Source organism: Microtus pennsylvanicus, chromosome 21, assembly GCF_037038515.1.
Source record: "Microtus pennsylvanicus isolate mMicPen1 chromosome 21, mMicPen1.hap1, whole genome shotgun sequence".
Taxonomy (NCBI): Eukaryota; Metazoa; Chordata; class Mammalia; order Rodentia; family Cricetidae; genus Microtus; species Microtus pennsylvanicus.
The window spans coordinates 9,511,584-9,531,113 of NC_134599.1; the positions used below are offsets into that span (position 1 = coordinate 9,511,584).

The 19,530-nt window shown below is 48.1% G+C and overlaps 1 protein-coding gene across 3 annotated transcripts in view; it reads left to right on the forward strand.

The window, feature by feature from the left end:
- The first annotated feature begins 444 nt into the window (after positions 1-444).
- Positions 445-19,530, forward strand: part of Snx10 (sorting nexin 10) — a 67,118-nt gene continuing 48,032 nt past the window's right edge. The window contains exons 1-2 of one of the 3 annotated variants that reach the window (XM_075955182.1): positions 445-585; positions 2,519-2,664. The gene's annotated coding sequence lies outside the window, so the exon portion shown is untranslated. Of the gene's footprint in view, positions 586-2,518; positions 2,665-18,375; positions 18,740-19,530 lie in introns of those variants that run through there. The other 2 variants (XM_075955181.1, XM_075955183.1) reach the window with 2 other exon arrangements.

Genomic DNA, 19,530 nt, shown 5'->3' on the forward strand with positions numbered 1-19,530 from the left:
TCCAGGGCAGGCCCCAAAGAGAAACTCTGTCTTGAGAAACAAAACAACAAAAAAGGGCTCTTAGAGCTGAGCCATCTTCTCTTCCCATTCTGGAAGATTGAGGTATTCTATGCACACAGGTGGGTGAAATCCAGTTCAAGATGGTATTTAGGAAATGTGCATACTTTTGGCAGATTTCATAGGTTTCCCCTCATAGTTCATTGGGAAAAAAGGATTTTTCTTAAAAAAAAAAAAGAAATTACAGAGAAGTTAATATTTTTATACCCAGTCACACGCCCTCCATCGAGATTCCGCTGTGAACACCGAGTCATGTGCGTCTGTTCCCAACCTCCCCCGTCCCTCACTGCTGGGTGGAGAGAAAGACCCACTAGCTAGGTGGCTGTTCCCACGTTCCAGTGGGAGGCTGGCAGTGGCGCGGGGCGGGGGCAGCGGGCGCGCAGGGCGGGGCGGGCGCTGCGTGCGCTGGACGCGGGGCTGCGCTCCTCGTGTGCGCTCCTGGGCGCTCGCCGCCGCCGCCGCCACCGCGCCTTGAGTCAGCAAACTCCGCGGTTTTCCCCGGCCCGGCGCCGCCGCCCAGGACCGCGAGTGAGTAAGCCGAGCCTCGGGGAGGGAGCCGGGTGGCGGGCACCTGCTCAGCCCGCCCGGGGACAGGGAAGATGCTGGCGCGGGCGGTTTTTATTATTCCCTGCCTGCATCCTAGGCCAGGCGCCTTCGACTTTAGAGCCTGGGAGGGGCGAGGATTTTTTTTTTTTTACCCCTTCTTTTTTACGGGATTGTGGGATTGATGGAAAAGGCCGCGTATGAACCCACGTTGTTGATCGGGTTTGATGGCACGGGGAAGCAACAGCCTGTTTATCGGTTCTGGACACATCACACTTTACTAAAATTACAAGGATTGTTAAGGGGATGGTCACGGGATGTCTGTTTCCGCAAGGCACAGGCGCGTGGAGAGCGATGGATTAGAAATTGGGAGCAGAGGGCGGGGGGGGGGGGGGGGTGTTGACTTGATCTCCATCAACCCTTTCAGTTTGCGACAGGTGAAACCAAGGTCCGAGAGGGGGGAGCAGAAGACACTCGGTGGAGGGGTGTATGAAAACCCCTCTTCTCTTGGCAGTGGGCTTGTGGGAGTGGCCGGAGGGGGTTGGGGGCGTTAGGAGACTCCTCCAACCATTGGCGCAGTTTTGAGGGGCTTTTCAGGAGGGGGAGGCTAAGTGTCCTGGCAACAGTTATCTCTAGTAAGGTTGAGGGAATCTGCATGACTTCGCGTGATTCCTGTCCCTCAGACACACGTACAACCCGGACAGTCATTCCGGTTTTACTCAACCAGCCCCTAGTTGTCTTCTTCTCTTCTGGTCCTGGGGATGGAGCATATTAGCAAGCACCTTGTCGCTGTGTTGCTCCTCAATCCCCGCTTATTTATTTTCAAAGGGGTAGTAGAGTTGAGATTGACTGACAGACCAATGTAAACGAAGATACCTTTAGAAGTGACTATGACCATGTGAAGATGCCAAAGACCTCATTAGCAGCCACTTCTAGTTAACTGACCATCCATCCGGGTTTCTTCTGTCAGTGCATTCTTAGTTCCAGAAACTGAGGGCCTGGCTGGCACTGCCCTCCAGGCGGCGTGCCCATGGTGGTGGTGGGGTGGGGTTGCTGTCTTTTGGCAATCATACTTCGATTTCCTCTGCTCTAGACTGTTACCCACCTCCTTTTATTTCACTTATGGGAAGACCTTCAGAGATTGGTGTCTTGAAAGCACCGCAGTTGCTGTCTACAAAAGAGCTGCCTCTCTGCTCCACTACATTGACCCCCCCCCCCCACACACACTTAAGAGCACTCTTGATCTGCTTTTTCAGCCCTGACATGGCAGCACGCCTTTCATTTTGAGTTAAGCCATGGGGGGGGGGGGGGGGGGACTGGTTTCTCTTTCCTCTTTTAGTTTAGGGCTGTGGTGTAACAACCACTTGTGAAAGGCAGAGAAGTGTCTGAGAACAGGGTCCCCGCCTACTTGGCTTTCGTTGTGAAGAATAGCAGAGGAAGGGGTTGGCTAAGATGTTGGGAACTCCTGGAAAGACCCCTAGATTTTAGGGCTGTAATCACGAAAGGTCTTTTTCTTAGTTATTTAACAGGTATGAGTTAACATGTAGGCTCTTGACCTTGTCCCAACTAGAGGCTATGTAGAACTGTGCCTTGGCTACATCTTCTGGTTACAGACCCTTCTGAGCTGAAATCTTGGTACGCGTATTTGCTAGTTAAGTTGTTGTTGGCAGAGTCGGGCATGGTTGTGCACATCGGTCATCCCAACACTTGGGGAGGTGCAAGCAAGAGGATCAGGAGTTTGAGGCTATTCTTAACCTTTGAATCCTTGTCTCAAAAATAACAAAAAACTGCTGTCCTGGAACCCAGGAGGTAGATCAGGCTGACCTTGAACTCAGAGATCTGCAGCCTCAGCCTCCTGAGTGCTGAGATTAAAGTTATCACTGTGACTGACCCTATTTTTTAATTTTTAATTTTTTAGCCAGTGTCTCAGGCAGCCCAGACTGGTGTATGACTTGCAGCAAGGCAGAGAGGATGACCTTGAACTGGATCCTCTGCAGAGCTGCGGTAACACACAGGAGCTACTATCACTGTATTTGAGGATGACCTTGAACTCTCAAGTAACAGGTGTGAGCCACTGTCTCCTGTGGTTTAGGGCTGGCTTTAAACCCAGTATGTAGCCGGGCGGTGGTGGCGCACGCCTTTAATCCCAGCACTCGGGAGGCAGAGGCAGGCGGATCTCTGTGAGTTCGAGACCAGCCTGGTCTACAAGAGCTAGTTCCAGGACAGGCTCCAAAACCACAGAGAAACCCTGTCTCGAAAAACCAAAAAAAAAAAAAAAAAAAAAAAAAAAACCCAGTATGTAACTGAGGCTTTGAACACTTGGTCCTCCTGTGCCTGCTTTCCATGTGTTGGGGTCACAGGTGTGTGCCCAGCATCCTGCATCTTTGCTTTTCATATTTTGTATGTTTTAATTATGCATTTGTTTATTTATTTGTGTGTATTCATATGTGGGTTTACACATGCCCCCATACTTAAATGGAAATCAGAGGACAAGCTCAGGAGCTACTTCTCTTTCCATCATGAGGATTCTGGGGAATGAACTCGGGCCTCCAGGCTTGGCAGCAGACACCTTTACCATGGAGCCATTTCAGTGGCCTCCCTAAATCCTTTTTTTAAATTTGATGTAGCTGAGACGGGCTTTGAACTCCTGATCCTCCTATTTCCCCCTCCCTAGTGCTGTGATTATAGTTGTGTGCCTCCATGCCCAATCCCTGAATCCATTAGGAAGATATGAAAGGTAATTTTTTTGTTTTGTTGATAGTTATATGAGGTGAATTTTATTTTGATAACATTGTTGAATACCGAGTTAATGATTCCCTCAATAACCAAAACACCCGCATGTACAAAGAATTCCGTTTCTTACCCAGTTCTGCCCCCACTACCTTCAAGGAACAGGCTCGGCTTAGGTGCTGCTTTTTGAATCAGTTGGAATATTCATACTAGATTTGATTAGTGTTGAGTCAGTTTACTGTATCACGGCTGTTGCTTGTTCCCCAAGAGATCAAGGGTTTGTCCCCAGTGTGAACCCATGACAGGTTGGAAAACTTGCAAGAGATGGACCCCCGTGGGAGTCCTGAGGTTACTGGGGGCTCTGCCCTTAAAAGGGAATCAAAGAAAGTTCTCCCAGGACCCTGAATTAAGTCTCCTTTGAGAAAGCTGTGATAAAGCCTGGGGCTGACCTCTGCACTGAGCTTTGGTGTCCCGTCTGCCATGTGATGTCCTTATTTTGTGCATGCTCCATGCGCTTCGAGGCCTTCCGCAGGGCACAGCTGCTGCTCACACCGAGTGTGCACCTGCAGCGCTGTGCACTAAATACATCTCTTTAGATTGTGAAGGTCCCCAATCCTAGGTCTTAAGTCACAAATGAAAATGGATCCATTCACAATGGAAAGAAAGGACGTCTGGAGCCCGTTTTGATTAGGGGATGGAAAGATAGAGGAGCCAAAGGGGGGCAGCAAAGGATAGAGACAGACCCCTCAAGTTTGTACTAGCATTGGGAGCGAATGTGAGGACAGGTCAGGCTGCTGAGAAACAGTATGGAGCTTGACATTCAAGCACATGGTCCCTGTCTCCCATGGGCTACAAGGTTCCTGGGTCCCCTTCTCGGTCCCCCTCTTGGGATTTCTCTATTTGCGTGCGCCTCCCATGGTTTGCCTAGCCCTGACCACACTGGCGTTTTCACTTAGTGCGTGCGCTGATCTCATGCAGTCATCTTTCTTAGGCCCCTCAGCCACCCTCTGCTTCTCGGGCCTCTTGTGCTCCGTTCTGGCCTGATCCCCAACTTCCCTCAGACCCTTCCAATGCATCTTCTTGTCTACACTGTCTCCCCGGATCTGTGGTTTTCAAATGTTAAAAAAAAAATTTAAAGAACGATTATTTATTTGTGTGTGTTTATGTTACCTGTGTGTGCAGGTGTGTCATGCAGGTGTGGAGGTCAGAGGACAGCTTGTTGAGGTTGCTTCTTTTTCACTGTGTGGGTCCCAGAGACTGATTTCAGGTCTTTGGGCTTGGTGGCAAGTGATGTTATCTGAAGCTGGTACAGAGACTGTACAAGTGTTTTTTTTTTTGTTTGTTTGTTTGTTTTTCGAGACAGGGTTTCTCTGTGGCTTTGGAGCCTGTCCTGGAACTAGCTCTGTAGACCAGGCTGGTCTCGAACTCACAGAGATCCGCCTGCCTCTGCCTCCCGAGTGCTGGGATTAAAGGCGTGCGCCACCACCGCCCAGCTTTGGTTTTTTTTTTTATGGGTTCACAAATCATTGGTAAGTCAGAGACTTCCCTTCTGTGCTGGGATTGGCGCTCAGGGCCTCCCGGAGCCTGCTGGGCAAATGCTGTAGCGTTTGCCATCCCCAGTTCTCAGTTCTGAACTCTTATGTGAAGCAAGCTTAGCTCCTGCCTCACTGATGGAGATGCCTAACCCTACTCTAGGGCTTATCAGTCAGTTGGCTATACTAGGTTAAAGGAGGCACCACCTATGTATGTAGCTCAGGTCCCCTGTGCTCCAGAACCTTTGTTCTGTTACTGTTGACACTGCCTAGTTGCTCTCTCATTTTTAAGCTTTCTTTCCTTCCTTCCTTCCTTCCTTCCTTCCTTCCTTCCTTCCTTCCTTCCTTCCTTCCTTCCTTCCTTCCTTCCTTCCTTCCTTTCTTTCTTTCTTATGTGTATGTAAAGGCATGTGGTGGTTTGAATGAGAATGGCCCCTCTTGGCATGTGTATTTCAATATTTGGTCTCCTATTGGTGGAACTGTTTGGAAAGGATTAGGAGGTATGGCTTTGTAGGAAGAGGTGGGCTTGGAGGTTTCTAAAGACTCCTATGTTTCCCAGTGCTCTTTCTCTCTGCCTGGTGGTTGTGGATCAAGACGTGAGCTCTCCAGTATTCCTTTGCTCTGTCATCGTGGACTGTAAACCTCTGAAACCATAAGCCTAATTAGGTGCTTGCTTTTTTTTAAGGATTTATTTATTTTTGTTTTCTGTGTGTATGGATGTCTTGTCTGCATGTATATGTGTCCACTGCACGTGTGCCTGGTGTCTTTGGAGGCCAGAAGAAGAGGGTGGGATCTCCTGAAATTGGAGTTACAGAGAGTTAGTTGTGAGCCACCCTGTGGGTTCTGATAGTTGAATCTGCGTCCCCTGGATGAACAAGTACTCTACACCGCTGAGCCATCTCTTCAGCCCCTGAACACTTCTTTTATAAATTGCCTCGGCCAGTAGGAATGTAACTAAGGCATGGCGTGTGCGTCACGCTGTGCGTGTGCTTATTTATGTATGCATGTGTGCTGTATAAAACAAGTGTTAGGGTCAGAGGGGACAATTTATGGGAGTTCTCTCCTTCCACACTGTAGTTCAAAGATTGAATTCAGGCTGCAGGCACAATGTTTATCAATCAACTTCCTTATCAAGTTTACCAAGTTCCTTATCCACAGAGCCGGCTTGCTGTCCCCTGGTTCCTCTTTCGTCTGTGAGTACAATCTTACATGGTTAATGTACAGGGCAGAACAGGGCTTTGTGTGTGGGGAACTCATACTCCTTGGAGTCACAGACACAGCCCTGCCAGGAGTTCTGTACAGCACTGTGATTCAATAATGAGGCTTCCTGGTAGAGCAGGCGGTGGAATAGCACAGGAGGAGGTGGGGCAGACACGCCGATCCTGCTGTCCGTGAAGGTTGGAATGGGGGTCTCAGAGGGAATAACTAGCTCATAGCCTCTCATCCATTTGCCTAGCACTGATCAGACCCTATCCTACCCATGACTACATTCTGTATGCCAGGAAATCAGGGTTATGATCTGAATCAGGGTTCTGGGCGTCCCTCCCTTAGTTCTCTGATGGTTGAGCAATGGTGGAAACCTGAAAAACTGTGGCCTCTGTTTTGAGAACAGACACGTGTCAGATACCCCTGGGTTACTTCAGAGTTTCCGTCAAAAAAGGAGTTAGGAATAGTAACTTTGGCATTTCGCCTCCTTCTAGAAGGAATTTCAGTGCCTTACCTTCGGCTTCAGATCCAGGCCTTGGATGTCTAAGAGTTAGTGATCTGGCTCTTGGAGGTCATGGCCACGACTGTGTTTCACACTTGCCAGTGAACCACAGAACGTGGAGTTAGAAAACATTCTGTCCCCTAAACATTGATATCTGGCATGGAGGATATCTGAAGGAAAATTAAAATTAGCTTTAAAGGACCCAGTGAACACTGACGGAGCCAGGATAGTGGGTGCCAGGCCCCAGACTCCATATTTTCTCGCTGGCCCTTTTCAGCAGCAGATCCATGAAGTGCACAGTGGGACTGTTTTATAGGTAAGGAAACTGAGGCCCAGAGGTATTAAACGATTTCCCTTGGCCTTGCAGGGGCAGAAAGCGAAGGTATCTCCCATCAGTTTGTCAGTGAATACCTTTACCCGCCCCCCTCGCTGTGCCCCTGGCTTGCTCACAGGGATCGCCTTGCTCACCAGGCAGCCCCTCCTCCTTGCTGGTCACTTCGTTTGGAGCAGTATTCTTTTGGCTGGTTTGAATTTGATTAAGTAGGTCACATGTAATTCCTGATTGTTCTTGGTCCCACAGGCCACTGAACCGACCCGGCACCCGTTCTGGCATCCGTGGCCAGTGTAAAAAGGTGGTGTTGCAATCCCTCTAGTTTTTGTTTCCGTCTTGTGACTTTGAGGCAGTGCCTCCGTCAGTAGCTCAGGATATCCCGGAACTCACTCTTTTATCCAAACTGCCCTTGGATTTGAGGAACCCTTCCTTAGCTTTCCAAGAGCTGGCGTCACAGGTGCCAAGCCACCACACCCAACCCCACCTTCCCCTTTTCCAGGAGATGGTCTCCCCGTGAGGGCAGAACTTTGGGTGGAGCTTTCGCTAACCCTCATACCTGTACCCTTCCCAGTCTTAGCCCCAATCAGGAATGGCTGATGTCCTACGTTGAGCTTGCTTGTTCTCGGGGTTAGCCTTCTTTCTGACCCCCTCTGCAGCTTCCTCATCCTGCCTGTGACACTGGCCTCCATCCAGTCATTGGTCTGTGAGTCATCCGACTCCCCTTTCCATCCTGCCTCTGTCCAGGTTCTTCCTGTTGCTAAGTGACCTTTATTCCCTTCTGTAAAAGTTTATTATTATTATTATTTTTAATTAATTTATTTATTATGCATACAATATTCTGTCTGCGTGCATGCCTGAAGAGGGCACCAGACCTCATTACTGATGGTTGTGATCCACCATGTGGTTGCTGGGAATTGAACTCAGGACCTTTGGAAGACGAGGCAATGCTCTTAACCACTGAGCCATCTCTCCAGCCCCTATTATTATTATTTTTTGTCCCCAACCCCTCCCCTTAACTCCTCCTAGGTGCAGCTCCACTTCTCTGCCCCCAGTGGTCTTTATTTCTTAGGGTGGTTTTAGGCTCCCAGCAAAACTGAGCAGAAGACGTAGGGAAAGCAGAGCCTGAATTTGCCACAAAGTATTACAGCATGCCTGTGTGAGCTGAAGCTGCGTGTTGACGTGTTGACGTTGGACTCAGTATCCCACACCTGTAATCCTGGCACTTGATCAGGAGTTCAAGGACATCCTTGCCTGTGTGGTGAGTTTGCAGCCAGCTCTAGTAGGCTCTTTTGGACCGCCAGCCCCCAAATCATGACAGAGAGACTTGTTATTAATTATGAAAGTTCGGCCTATAGTTTAGTTTTGACCCACTGGCTCTTATAACTTAAATTAACTCATTTATATTAATCTGTGTTTTGCCTCATGACTTTGTTTCCTCTGGCATCTCTCCTGTACCTAGATTAATCTCCTCTTCCTCTCTGGCCAGAAGTCCCACCTAACCTCTCCCCACTTAGCTATTGGCTATTCAGCTCTTTATTAAACCAGTCAGAAGGCTTCTTGGCAAAGACACACTTAACAGTGTACAAAAAGATTATTCCACAACAGCCAACCAGGACCCAAACTCAAACCAGAAAACCAGTTGGGAGCCAGTTATAGAGGGGTGCGTGTGCAGGTGTCTGCAGGTTATTTAAGGGCGTAAGCATTGAATTTGGCTATGGGAGTGTCAGACCTGGGCCTCTGCCCTGTAACTGGATAAAACTCCAGTATCTTCCAGTGCCATAGGTTGGAACAACTTTGTGGAGTCTCTTCTCTCCTTCCACCCTTGTGTGGATTCTGGATTAAACTCAGGTCACCAGGCTCGCATGACCAATGGGTGCCTTTACTCTCTAAGCCATCTTGCCAGCTGCCTTGTGTTTTAAGAGCCTCAGGTCGGTCCTGTTTTTCCTGCTTGTCCTCTTCCAGTATCAAGACCCAGTTAGGTGGCTCCTGTGTGTGCTGCCCCTCCCCCCAGCCTTTTTAAAAACAAAACCAAAAAAAGAAAAAGAAAAGAAAAAAAAAACCCAGGGTCTTTCTATTAATGTAGTCCTGGCTGTCCTTTTTTTTTTTAAATATTTATTTATTTAGTATGTATACAATATTCTGTGTGTATGCCTGAAGGCCAGAAGAGGGCGCCAGACCTCTTTTCAGATGGTTGTGAGCCACCATGTGGTTGCTGGGAATTGAACTCAGGACCTTTGGAAGAGCAGGCTTCTCTCTTAACCACTGAGCCATTTCTCCAGCCCCTGGCTGTCCTTGAACGAGTGTGTAGACCAGGCTGGCCTTGAACTCACAGAGCTCCACTGGCCTCTGCCTCCTCTTGGAGTTCTCTCCCGCCACACTCCTCCTTCCGGTAGCCCTGTCACCAGCGCTCCATCTTTTGGCACGATGAGCTTTGCTTCACAAGTGACCTGTTTCAATCTGTGCCTCAGCATCTGTAGGCCTTAGAACAGGTGGCGTCATACAGGTGACAAATCTCAGTGATTAGCCAGTGGGTTGACTTGTCCTCAAGTTATCCTTGGGGCCCATTCATAGCGAATGATCCTCAGCAGGTCACATTCCGATGCTGGCTTTTCCACATTCACACGTGGGCAGAACTTGGCCTACTTCACATCCTGGAGCATGTGAATACTTTGTAACAACCCAGTGTTTGGGTTGGCAATTTTTTTTTTTTTTTGAGACAGTTTCTCTGTAGCTTTGGAGCCTGTCCTGGAACTAGCTTTTGTAGACCAGGCTGGTCTCAAACTCAAAGAGATCCGACTGCCTCTGCATCCAGAGTGCTGGGATTAAAGACGAACACCACCACTGCTCCTGGCTGTCTGTCTCTTAAGCTTCCCTGCCCCTTTCCTCTTCCCTACTCCCTTTCCTCCCCTCCCCTTATCTCAACCTTTTCTTCCTTTTCCTTTTTGGTAGAGTTTCTCTGGGTAGCCTAGGCTGTCCCCAAATGCTATGGTTCTTGGTGTGCTCAACTATGCTTGACTTTAAGCGTTTATTTGTGAAGATCAAGGGTAGGCACGCTGTTAGGATTCCAATGTGGTAAGAGCAAGGGGTTTTTCTGAATCCATCTGGCCGTTCTGGCTTCTTCACTTACTCCAATGACCAGTTCTTTAGTTTAAACTTTAGGGTAATAATGATGTGTAGCTTAGTAGCTGCTTGGGAATCCAAAAGGATAGTTCATGTTATAGGCTTCAAACAGTGTCTGATAGTAAACATTAGGTTTTGATTGTTTTAAAATTGTATTATTTAGTTATTTATTGTGCTGGGTGTTAAACCTAGGGCCTTGCCATTCTAGGCAAGTATTCTACCACTGAGCCACACCTCTAGCCCAACCTTTTCTTTTTTTTTTCTCCATCTACTTTTGAGACCAGGCTGGCCTTCAACTTGAACTGATCTCCTGCCTCTGCCTCCTAAATGCTCAGATTACAATCATGGACCACCATGTTTAGCTCAGTTTTTCTTTTCCCTCCATCCAATCCACCCTCTTTTTCTTTTCTTTTCTTTTTTTTTTAAGTAGAAAAGCGTAATTTTTTTCTATATATATATTTTAAGATTTATTTATTTATTTTGCTTACAGTGTACTGTTTATATGTATGCCTGCAGGCCAGAGAGGGCACCAGATTTCATTACAGATGGTGTGAGCCACCATGTGGCTGCTGGAAATTGAACTCGGGACCTCTGGAAGAACAATCAGTGCTTTTAACCTCTGAGCCATCTCTCCAGTCCTAGAAAAGTGGAAAAGCGTAATTTAAAAAATTATTTTATGTGATGTATATGGATTTTTTTTTCTGTTTGTATGTCTGGGTACTACATGCATGCAGTGTCTACCAAGGCCAGATCCCGTGGGACTGGAATTACAGGCCATTGTGAGTCACCATGTGGATGCTGGGAACTGAACTGGGGTCCTCTAAAAGAGCAGCCAGTGTTCTTAACTGCTGGGCCATCCCTTCACCCATCTTTTGTTTTGAAATAGAGTTTCTCTAAGTAGCCTTGACTGTCCTTGAACTTGTTATTTAGACCAGACTGGCCTAGAACTCCCAGAGATCTTCCCATCCCTGCCTCCCAAGTGCTGATATTAAGGGTGTGCTTTGTGATGCTCAGCTGGCCGACCAGCCTGCCTGCCTTCCTTTCTGTTTTTGATACCTGGTCCCTTGTAGCCCAGGCTGGCTGTGAACTCATTACATAGCTTAGGATGACCTCAACATTTCTGACCTTCCTGCTTATACAGTGGGGATTATCGACCTGTACCGCCCCCATTCCTGTGGTGCTAGGGATCAAACTCAGGGCTTCTTACTGCTGGGAGGTACCCTACTAACTGAGATACATCTTCAGCCACCCACTTTTGCCTTTTTAAAAAATGTTTTGTTAACTTACCTGAACGATGAATGATGAAAGGGCTCAGTATCTAATGCATTTTGATCATATTCTCCCCCACGACTGTCCCTTGTCCCTTTCTGCTGGTCTCCTTTCTCTTTCCAAACCAGTCCCTCTTCTACTTGATGAGTTACATACAGGACCATGGGGAAGGGGCTGTTTACAGGAATATGAACACTTTTCAAAAGGATTAGAGCCTTGAGGAAAATGTCCCTCCTTCCCATTGCCTTAGCTAGGGTTCTATTCCTGTGAAGAGACACCATGATTTAGGAAACTCTTAGGAAAGAAAGTGTTTAATTGGGGCCTGGCTTACAGTTTCTGGGGGTTGATCTGTTATCCTCATGGCAAGGAGCATGATAGAACACAGGCAGGCAGGATGCTGGAGAAGTACTTTATCCTGATCTGCAGATAGCTGGGAGAGAGGGAGGAAAAAATGGCGGGGGAGGGGAGATTGGGTCTGCTTTGGGCTTTTGAAACCTCAGATCCCACCCCCAGGGACACACCTACCTCAACAAAGCCTTTCTTACTCCAAGGCCACACCTCTTAATCCTTCCACACAGTTCTTTGTTTAGGGACAAAGCCTGCAAATATTTGAGCCTAATAGGGGACCATTCTCATTCAAACCAGCACACCTCTCTACTGGTAGCTGGTAGCCATCTCTCTGGATCCCCTAGGAAAGGTAGGGGTTTGTGAGCTTTTGAATCTTTAGTGGTGAAAGGTCACCATTAGTGTTATTCCCCAGCTCATCCTCCGCAGTCCAGTGGAATCAAGAGCTAGGGGACAGTGAAAGAAGTGTGTTCTTGAGCACTTTAGCTATGGCCGGTGCTGGGGAAATGCTTTCTTTCCTCCAGTGATGAAGGGCTAAGCATGGTGGAGCGAGGCAGGTAGGCATGAGAGGCTCCTGTTCCTATGCCTACCTTTCCATCCCAGGCGATTGGGCTTATCAGAAACTTGATGATGCAGACATGGCGAGAATTTTCTGGAACTCATTCAATCAAGTTTAATGTACCCAATATTTATTGAGTACTGACTCTCTGCCAGGCACGGTGCTAAGTGAATGCTGGGTTTTAAAGCATAAATGATTTGGGCAAGGCCTCTGTCTGGCCTTTGGGGACTTTTGAGATGGCAGATGATAAACACAGAAACAAATTAATGGTTAAAAACAATACCAACTGCAAGACAGATAAGGTTAAAGAAAGAGGTGCTTTGCCTCTCTGAGGAGGTAGAGAGGCCTAGCTGAAGGATGGGAAGCAGCCATTGTGGTGAATGGGGTAACGAAGATGGGGGCGGGGATATCAAAGAAATAGGAAGCGAATGAGGCTATTGGTTGAGCAGTGAGATGGGCAGTGGAAATGGCCTGTTGTGTATGCAGAGGCCTTAAGAGGTAGACACTGTCTGGGGAACTCTGCGGGGTGTGGCTTACAGGGCTCACACAGCTAAGAGCAATCTTCTGGGTGTCATGCCCAGATCCCAGAGTCGGTCCAGATCCCAGAGTCGGCCCAGATCCCAGAGTCGGCCCAAAACCAATGAGTAGACCAAGTCCCGTATGTAAAACCAAAGAGCCTTTATTCTTGCACAAATTTGCACAGTTGGTCTCTCCATGTGTCCAACATGTTGGAGTGATCAGAGAGCCCCGAGCTCAGCTAAGAATGGAGGTGAGGCATTGGAGCACCAGACAGAAATCTCAAGGTCCAAATCAGGAGCAGAAGGAGAGGGAGCACGAGCAAGGAACTCAGGACCGCAAGGGGTGCACCCACACACTGAGACAATGGGGATGTTCTATCGAGAACCCACTAAGGCCAGCTGACCTGGGTCTGAAAAAGCATGGGATAAATCCGGACTTGCTGAACATAGCGGACAATGAGGACTACTGAGAACTCAAGAACAATGGCAGTGGGTTTTTGATCCTACTACACGTACTGGCTTTGTGGGAGCCTAGGCAGTTTGGATGCTCACCTTACTAGACCTGGTTAGAGGTGGGCGGTCCTTGGACTTCCCACAGGGCAGGGAACCCTGATTGCTCTTTGAGCTGATGAGGGAGAGGGACTTGATGGGGGGGGGGGGGAGGGGGAAGGAAATGGGAGGCGGTGGCGGGGAGGAGGCAGAAATCCTTAATAAATAAATAAATTAAAAAAAAATAAGAAGCCTGAAAAAAAAAAAAGAATGGAGGTGAAGGGTTTCTAAAGTTCAGGACCCCTGATTGGCTGACATTTGTCTAGGGGTGTCCTCGTGAAAAGTGATGGGTGTGTGCTGGCAGGTGATCCTATCTACCATTCCTGGCTGGTGCCTGGGTAATCTCAATTTGTGGTCTTTCTTGGAACCAGGCATTGCCTTAGGGTAAACTACTGAGACTCAGGCCTCTGTTGAGCTTGTCATGGCTGGGTGCTATGCTGGAATGGGGTTTTCACAGGTTTCCCAGATCACAGAGCCACTTGAAAGGCATAGGTGGGACTGTTGCAGTGTGGGGCGCTGGGTATTTGTGATTTGATGCCTCTACCCTCCCTAGACTCTAGTGCTTGGGGATGCTGTGTGTTTGCTGAGAGAGGCCATGTACAACCAGGAGAGAACTGGCACTTGGGGCTTGCCTGTACACCACACCTCTTTTACAACAGGATACGCAGCCTCACACAGCCTGCGTGAGTAACCGTGTAGATGCTCTGTGAACGGCAGTGATTCGGCTCAGTACTGTATGTCTGGGAGCACATTGGGGTGAGGCTACAGTTCATGACCGTGGCGGAGCTCATTGTGCGTGGCTGGGTTCTCTCTAGGAAACGCAAAGGGAAACAGGTCTTGTAAATTTAGGACAGAAATGGCCTTTCTGTGTATGGTGGGCACCGTGAGGAATAGAATGATAAGCAAAACTTATTACTTTAAAAACAAAAATCGGCACACCAAACCCCCCCATAACTGACAAAACCTGACAAACCAGAACAAGCATTCTGCATTGGAGCGGCGGAGGCAGGAGGATTAAGAGTTCAAGGCTGTCCTGTCTCAGAAATGGCTGAAGGATGCGAACAATTCATGCAAAAGAAATTAGTGGTTCATAAGTACATGGAAGGACCTTGGCTTTGCACATATTTTGAAGGAAAAAAAAGACCTCCCCAAAGAAAATCCCACCCCAGTTAAATCTCACTTAAGGAGAGCTGGCAGGCTGGCAGGCTGGCAGGCTGGCAGGCTGGCTCAGCAGGTAAAGGTGCTTGCCGCCAAGCCTGATGACCTGAGTTCAGTCTCTGGGAGTCATGTGATGGAAGGAGAGAACTGACTTTTCTTAAGTTGTTCTCAGCGTTATGGTCTGACCTGTCTTTTTAAGAGACAAGCCACGCCCACTCCGTCCCCTGTCCATGGTGGCGCCTTCCAGCCTGAGTCTCTTCTTTCCTCTCCCAAAGAGGTAGCTGCTACTGTGGTTCCTTTCCTCTCCCCTCCCCCATCTCTGCCTCTCGTTGTTCTTCTCCCTTCTCCCCTTCCCCTTTACCCTCCATAACCCACTAAATAATAATATCCAACTTCATTCTGCGGGGTGTGCCTATCAGTCTCGGTCTCTCACGCTCCATGCTGCTCCGTGCCTAGGACCCGCCGTCCCTCATGGCCCAAGGGCCACTCAGGGCCTCCCTGCCTGGGACCTGGTTGCCTTCATGGCTGCCATGGTCTGGGGACCTGCTGCCTGCTACCACAGCGATTCTGCCGTTGCGCCCCTGGGGACCTGCTGCCTTTTTTTTTTTTTTAACCATTATACTCTGACCTCCACACGCAAGCCTCGGTACCACGCGCGAACTCATGTTTCAAGTAAATGTAATTAAATCAAGTCACTTAGGCGGACCTGTTTTACTTCCCTGGTAACATGTGGGAACTTATGTTAGGAAAGATTTGGGAAAACAACTCGCTCAGCTGTGAATTCTCTGCCGAGGGTACTTATCTGTCATAGTTAATAGTTCACCTGACCTTACACACTGAGAAGTTCCGCTCGGAGACATTTATTTCTCAGTCGTACTCATGAAGGTGTTCACTGAACACTGTTGGTAACGGGACGAGGCTGTGTGAGTGGGTGACTGGTGAACTGAGCAATGGTACATCTCCACGGTGGACAGTGGACAGCGGTGGAAAAGGGGAGAGTTCTGTGCATAGCTGGCTGCAGGTTACGTGGTTAAGTATAAAGACTGAGGCATAGGAAGTGAGTTGGAAGGAGGGGCATGAGATAAATGCGTACCTACGTGCATACGCATAGAGTGCCTCAAGAAGAATGCTAAAAGGCCTGGAAGGCTGGGGTGAAGGAAATTTTCATTTTGTCCTCATTCTTCAAATCTCCAAATGTGTTATATTAAAAATATTTTTATTGTTTAAAAACGTGTAGGGGAGCTGGAGAGATGGCTCGCTTGCTGTTTTTGCAGAAGATGGTTTCAGTTCCAAATACTCACGTGCTGGCACAGAGTTGACCATAACTCCAGTTCCAGGAGGTCTGACGTCTTCTGACCTCTGCAGGTCTTAGACACATACACACGGCACTCAGACATACATGTAGACAAAACATTCATACATTAAATAAGTAAATCTTTGCGGAATCTGTTTTGAAAAGGGCGTGTGGATATGTGCATACACATGCATGCACATGCATGTATTGGTGGGTGCCTGCAGAGAGAGGCATCAGGGCCCCCGTGAATCTGGTTTTAAAGGCAGTAGTGAGTTACTCTGCGTGAGTGCGGGGAACTGAACTCGGGTCCTCTGGAAGAGCAGCAATGTGTGCATCGAATTGCTGAGCCATCTCGCCACCCCCTAAATGCGTTAGAATTAAAAAGCTGTGACAGAGAAATCGGAGAGTAGTTGGAATGGACGGCCTGGTGCTTTACCAGCGTTGCATCGTCGCCCAGTGTGCAGCTCAGTGTCTCCTGTGCTACATTCCCAGCTGAGGTACCAAGATTCAGCCTGCAAAGGATAGAAAAAACCCCTGTGAATTGGTTTACTTACTCAGAAAAATGGTCGTTACAGGATGTGCCCATGTTAAGGAACCTAATTTCTCTTTCCTTTCCTTTTCTTTTTTCCTTTTTTTTTTTTTTTTGAGGCAGGGTCTCACCATGTAGATCTGGCTGGCCTGGAACTTGCTCTGTAGACACAGGCTGGCCTAGGGAGATCCACCTGTTTCCGCTTTCCAAGTGCTGAGATTAAAGGCATATACTACCATGCCTGGCCAGAGAACTTGATTAAAAACAAATAAGAACAAACACAAGTTCTTATTGTGTGCGTGTGAACATGCATTGTTCACATGCCAAAATGGGGAAGAACCAGGGCATAAGAACGGTCACGGCAAAGTAAAGCTAAAATCTGGCAGTGTGGATCCAAATCCCGGAGCTCAGTGCCTGGCACTGAGGTTTGTAATCCTTGGGCTCTAGAGGCTTGGGCAGCCCTGCCTCTCCACCTCCGTCATCCGCAGTTCCCAAATGCCCTCCCTCAGGCCATCTCCATTCCATATCTGCAACTCTCCTAGGTCGTAACATCTCCAATATCCTGGGATCTCCACTGCAGCTAGAGGTTGATCTTCACCGATAGCCCCTCAGGCCTTCTCTGCAGGACCCTGACCCTGCCACAAAGTGCCAAGCCTCCACTACTCTCTCTGAACCCTTCATACCTTCGAAACCAGTAATCCCTGGAAGACTCTTACATTGTCAAGTTCAGCTCAAGATGTAGTCTGACTCCCTTGGACCACAGTTGTATCAGCTTCGGTGCGTTGCCCTCAGGAAGGACTTCTCTGTTGTCCCAGTGAAGCATAGAAGACTTCAGTTCAGTGATGCTGAGCTCTTATGAACAGTAATGGCTCTTCAGTCAATCCTAGCCCAATCAGCACCAGTTCTAGGTCACAGCTCATCATGTGGGCCACAGCAGCAAGTGCTCAAGGAGCAAGTCGTGTGTGTGTGTGTGTGTGTGTGTGTCGCGGTCAGAGAAAAACTTTCCAAAGTAATTTTTCTCCTACTGTGGGCCCTGGGGATCAAACTCAGGTTGGCAGGACTTTACAGCAAATGAGCCATCTTCATGGTCTTACTGGGGGTTACCCAGAAGAGTCCTTCAAAGCTAAGGGGCTTTTCTGACTGTGAACAAAGGCTAAGGGGCTTTTCTGACTGAGAACAAAGGAGAAGTTACCTCTGTGCCCTGTGGGCATCTTGATTTTGGCCTGGAGAGACCCATGTCCAACCGTGACTGAGAAAAGTGGAATGAGGAATCTCTGCTCTTGGAAGTCACCAAATTGGACAAGATTGGTTTGCAGCATTTTGGGGGTGCTTGTGTTTCTCGTTCTTCGTCTTCCTTTGAGGGTCCATTGGAACAGTGCTCAGCATATGGTATTTTTTTTAAAGACTTATTTTTATTGTGTGTGTGTCTGTTTTGCCTGTATTTATGTCTGTGTGTCACAGTGTGTACCTGGTGATCTCAGAGGCCAGAAGAAGGTGTGAGATTCCCTGGAACTGGAGTTACAGCTAGCTGGTTGTGAGCTGGGTGGTGCTGAGAATTGAACCTAGGTCCCCTGGAAGAAAAGCCAGTGCTCTCATCCACTGAACCGTATCTCCAGCCCCTTGTTTGTTCTCTGACACCTGCTCTTGTGGCCCAGGCTGGCCTTCAACTTTGTAACTAAGGACATCCTCTAACTCCAGTTCTTTTTGCCTCCACAACCCAATTTCTGGGATGGCGAGCACCTACCTAAATCTTGACTATTAATTTTTGAAACATGTCTCAACTATGTAGACCAAGCTGGCCTTGAGTTCACAGAGATTTGCTTGTCTCCTCTGGGGTTAAAGGTGTGTGCCCCCTGCTTAGCCCTGACTTTGTTTTTAAATGTGAAAGAACACTTAACATGAGATTATCCTTTTAAGATTTTTGTGGAGAAGTGTACTTAATGTCGTCAGACTCTCTGACCCGAGGTCTTTCCCCCAAGGCCATTGCTCACCTTTCTGTGTAAGGTACTTGTTCTTTTCACTTTGCATGATTGTCTAGCCAGCGGAGGAGGGCCTCTGATGAACTGCCAGGGTGTAAAAAGAGCATTCAGAGGAATAGGACACTGCCAACAAAGAGTTAAACCTTTAGTCATCGGGCAACTGAAACAGGCATGCCCAGTGTTGTGTAAGGACGCTCAGAGGAGCAGGACACTTGCCAACAAAGAGTTAAACCATTAGTCGGCAGGCAAATGAAACCCTTGTGCCCAGGGTTGTTTTTGCCTAATCATTCCTGTAACAAGCCCCACCCCCTGCACGTCTCCGCCTTCTTCCTCTTAAGGCTCTGGCGGGTTCGCTTTGTAAGAACAAAATACCCGGGGATGTCCAGTCTGTCTTCAGACTGGCCAGCAAGCCCAGAGCCCTAAGAACTCCTGAGCGGGAGAACCGCAGTTTTCTTTTTGCTTTATTAGGTAGAAGTGGCGTGTTTCCTAGGATGCGTTTTCAGAGTTCATCCTAACAGGTTGGTACCTTGGCTTGGTGATGGTTTCGGTTTGGGATTGATTGAGTGACTGTGTGGTTGATTCTGTGAGGCTTGTTTTAATCCACTGGTCTGAAAACCTTGGGCAGCTTCCTTGGCATGTTCGCCTGTTGTGAGCAAGTGCTGAGATTGAGAAAAGAAATAATGATAAAAAGAAAAGGACTTATTTTACTTTTAATTATTTGTGAGGGTACGTGCACACAAGTGCAGGCACCCTCAGAGAGGAACTGGAATTAGAGGCAGTTGTGAGCTATTGGCGTGGGCACTGGGGACCAAACTCAGGTCTTCTGGAAGAGCATCAAGTGCTCTTAACCATTGAGCCATCTTTCTTGCCCAATAGTATACATCCATTTTTCTTTCTTTCTTTCTTTCTTTCTTTCTTTCTTTCTTTCTTTCTTTCTTTCTTTCTTTCTTTCTCTCTCTCTCTCTCTCTCTCTCTCTCTTCTTCCCCACCCCCACTCCCAATCTCTTTTTTTCTCTCCTGAGACAGGGTTTCAGGGTTTCTAGGTGTAGTCCTGGCTTTTCTGAACTCACTCTTGCACTCTTGTAGACCAGGGTGGCCTTGAACTCACAGAGATCCACCCGCCTCTGCCTCCCGAGTGCTGGGATTAAAGGCGCATGCCGCCGCCACCACCACCTGGCTAAAGATTTGTTTTTAATTTATTGATATGTCTCTGTGTGTCTCTGTGTGAATGTGTGCCTTGTGTGTGCCTCGTGTGTGGCAGTGCCTGCGGAAGCCGGAAGACAGCATCCCCTCCCTTGAAGCTGTAGTC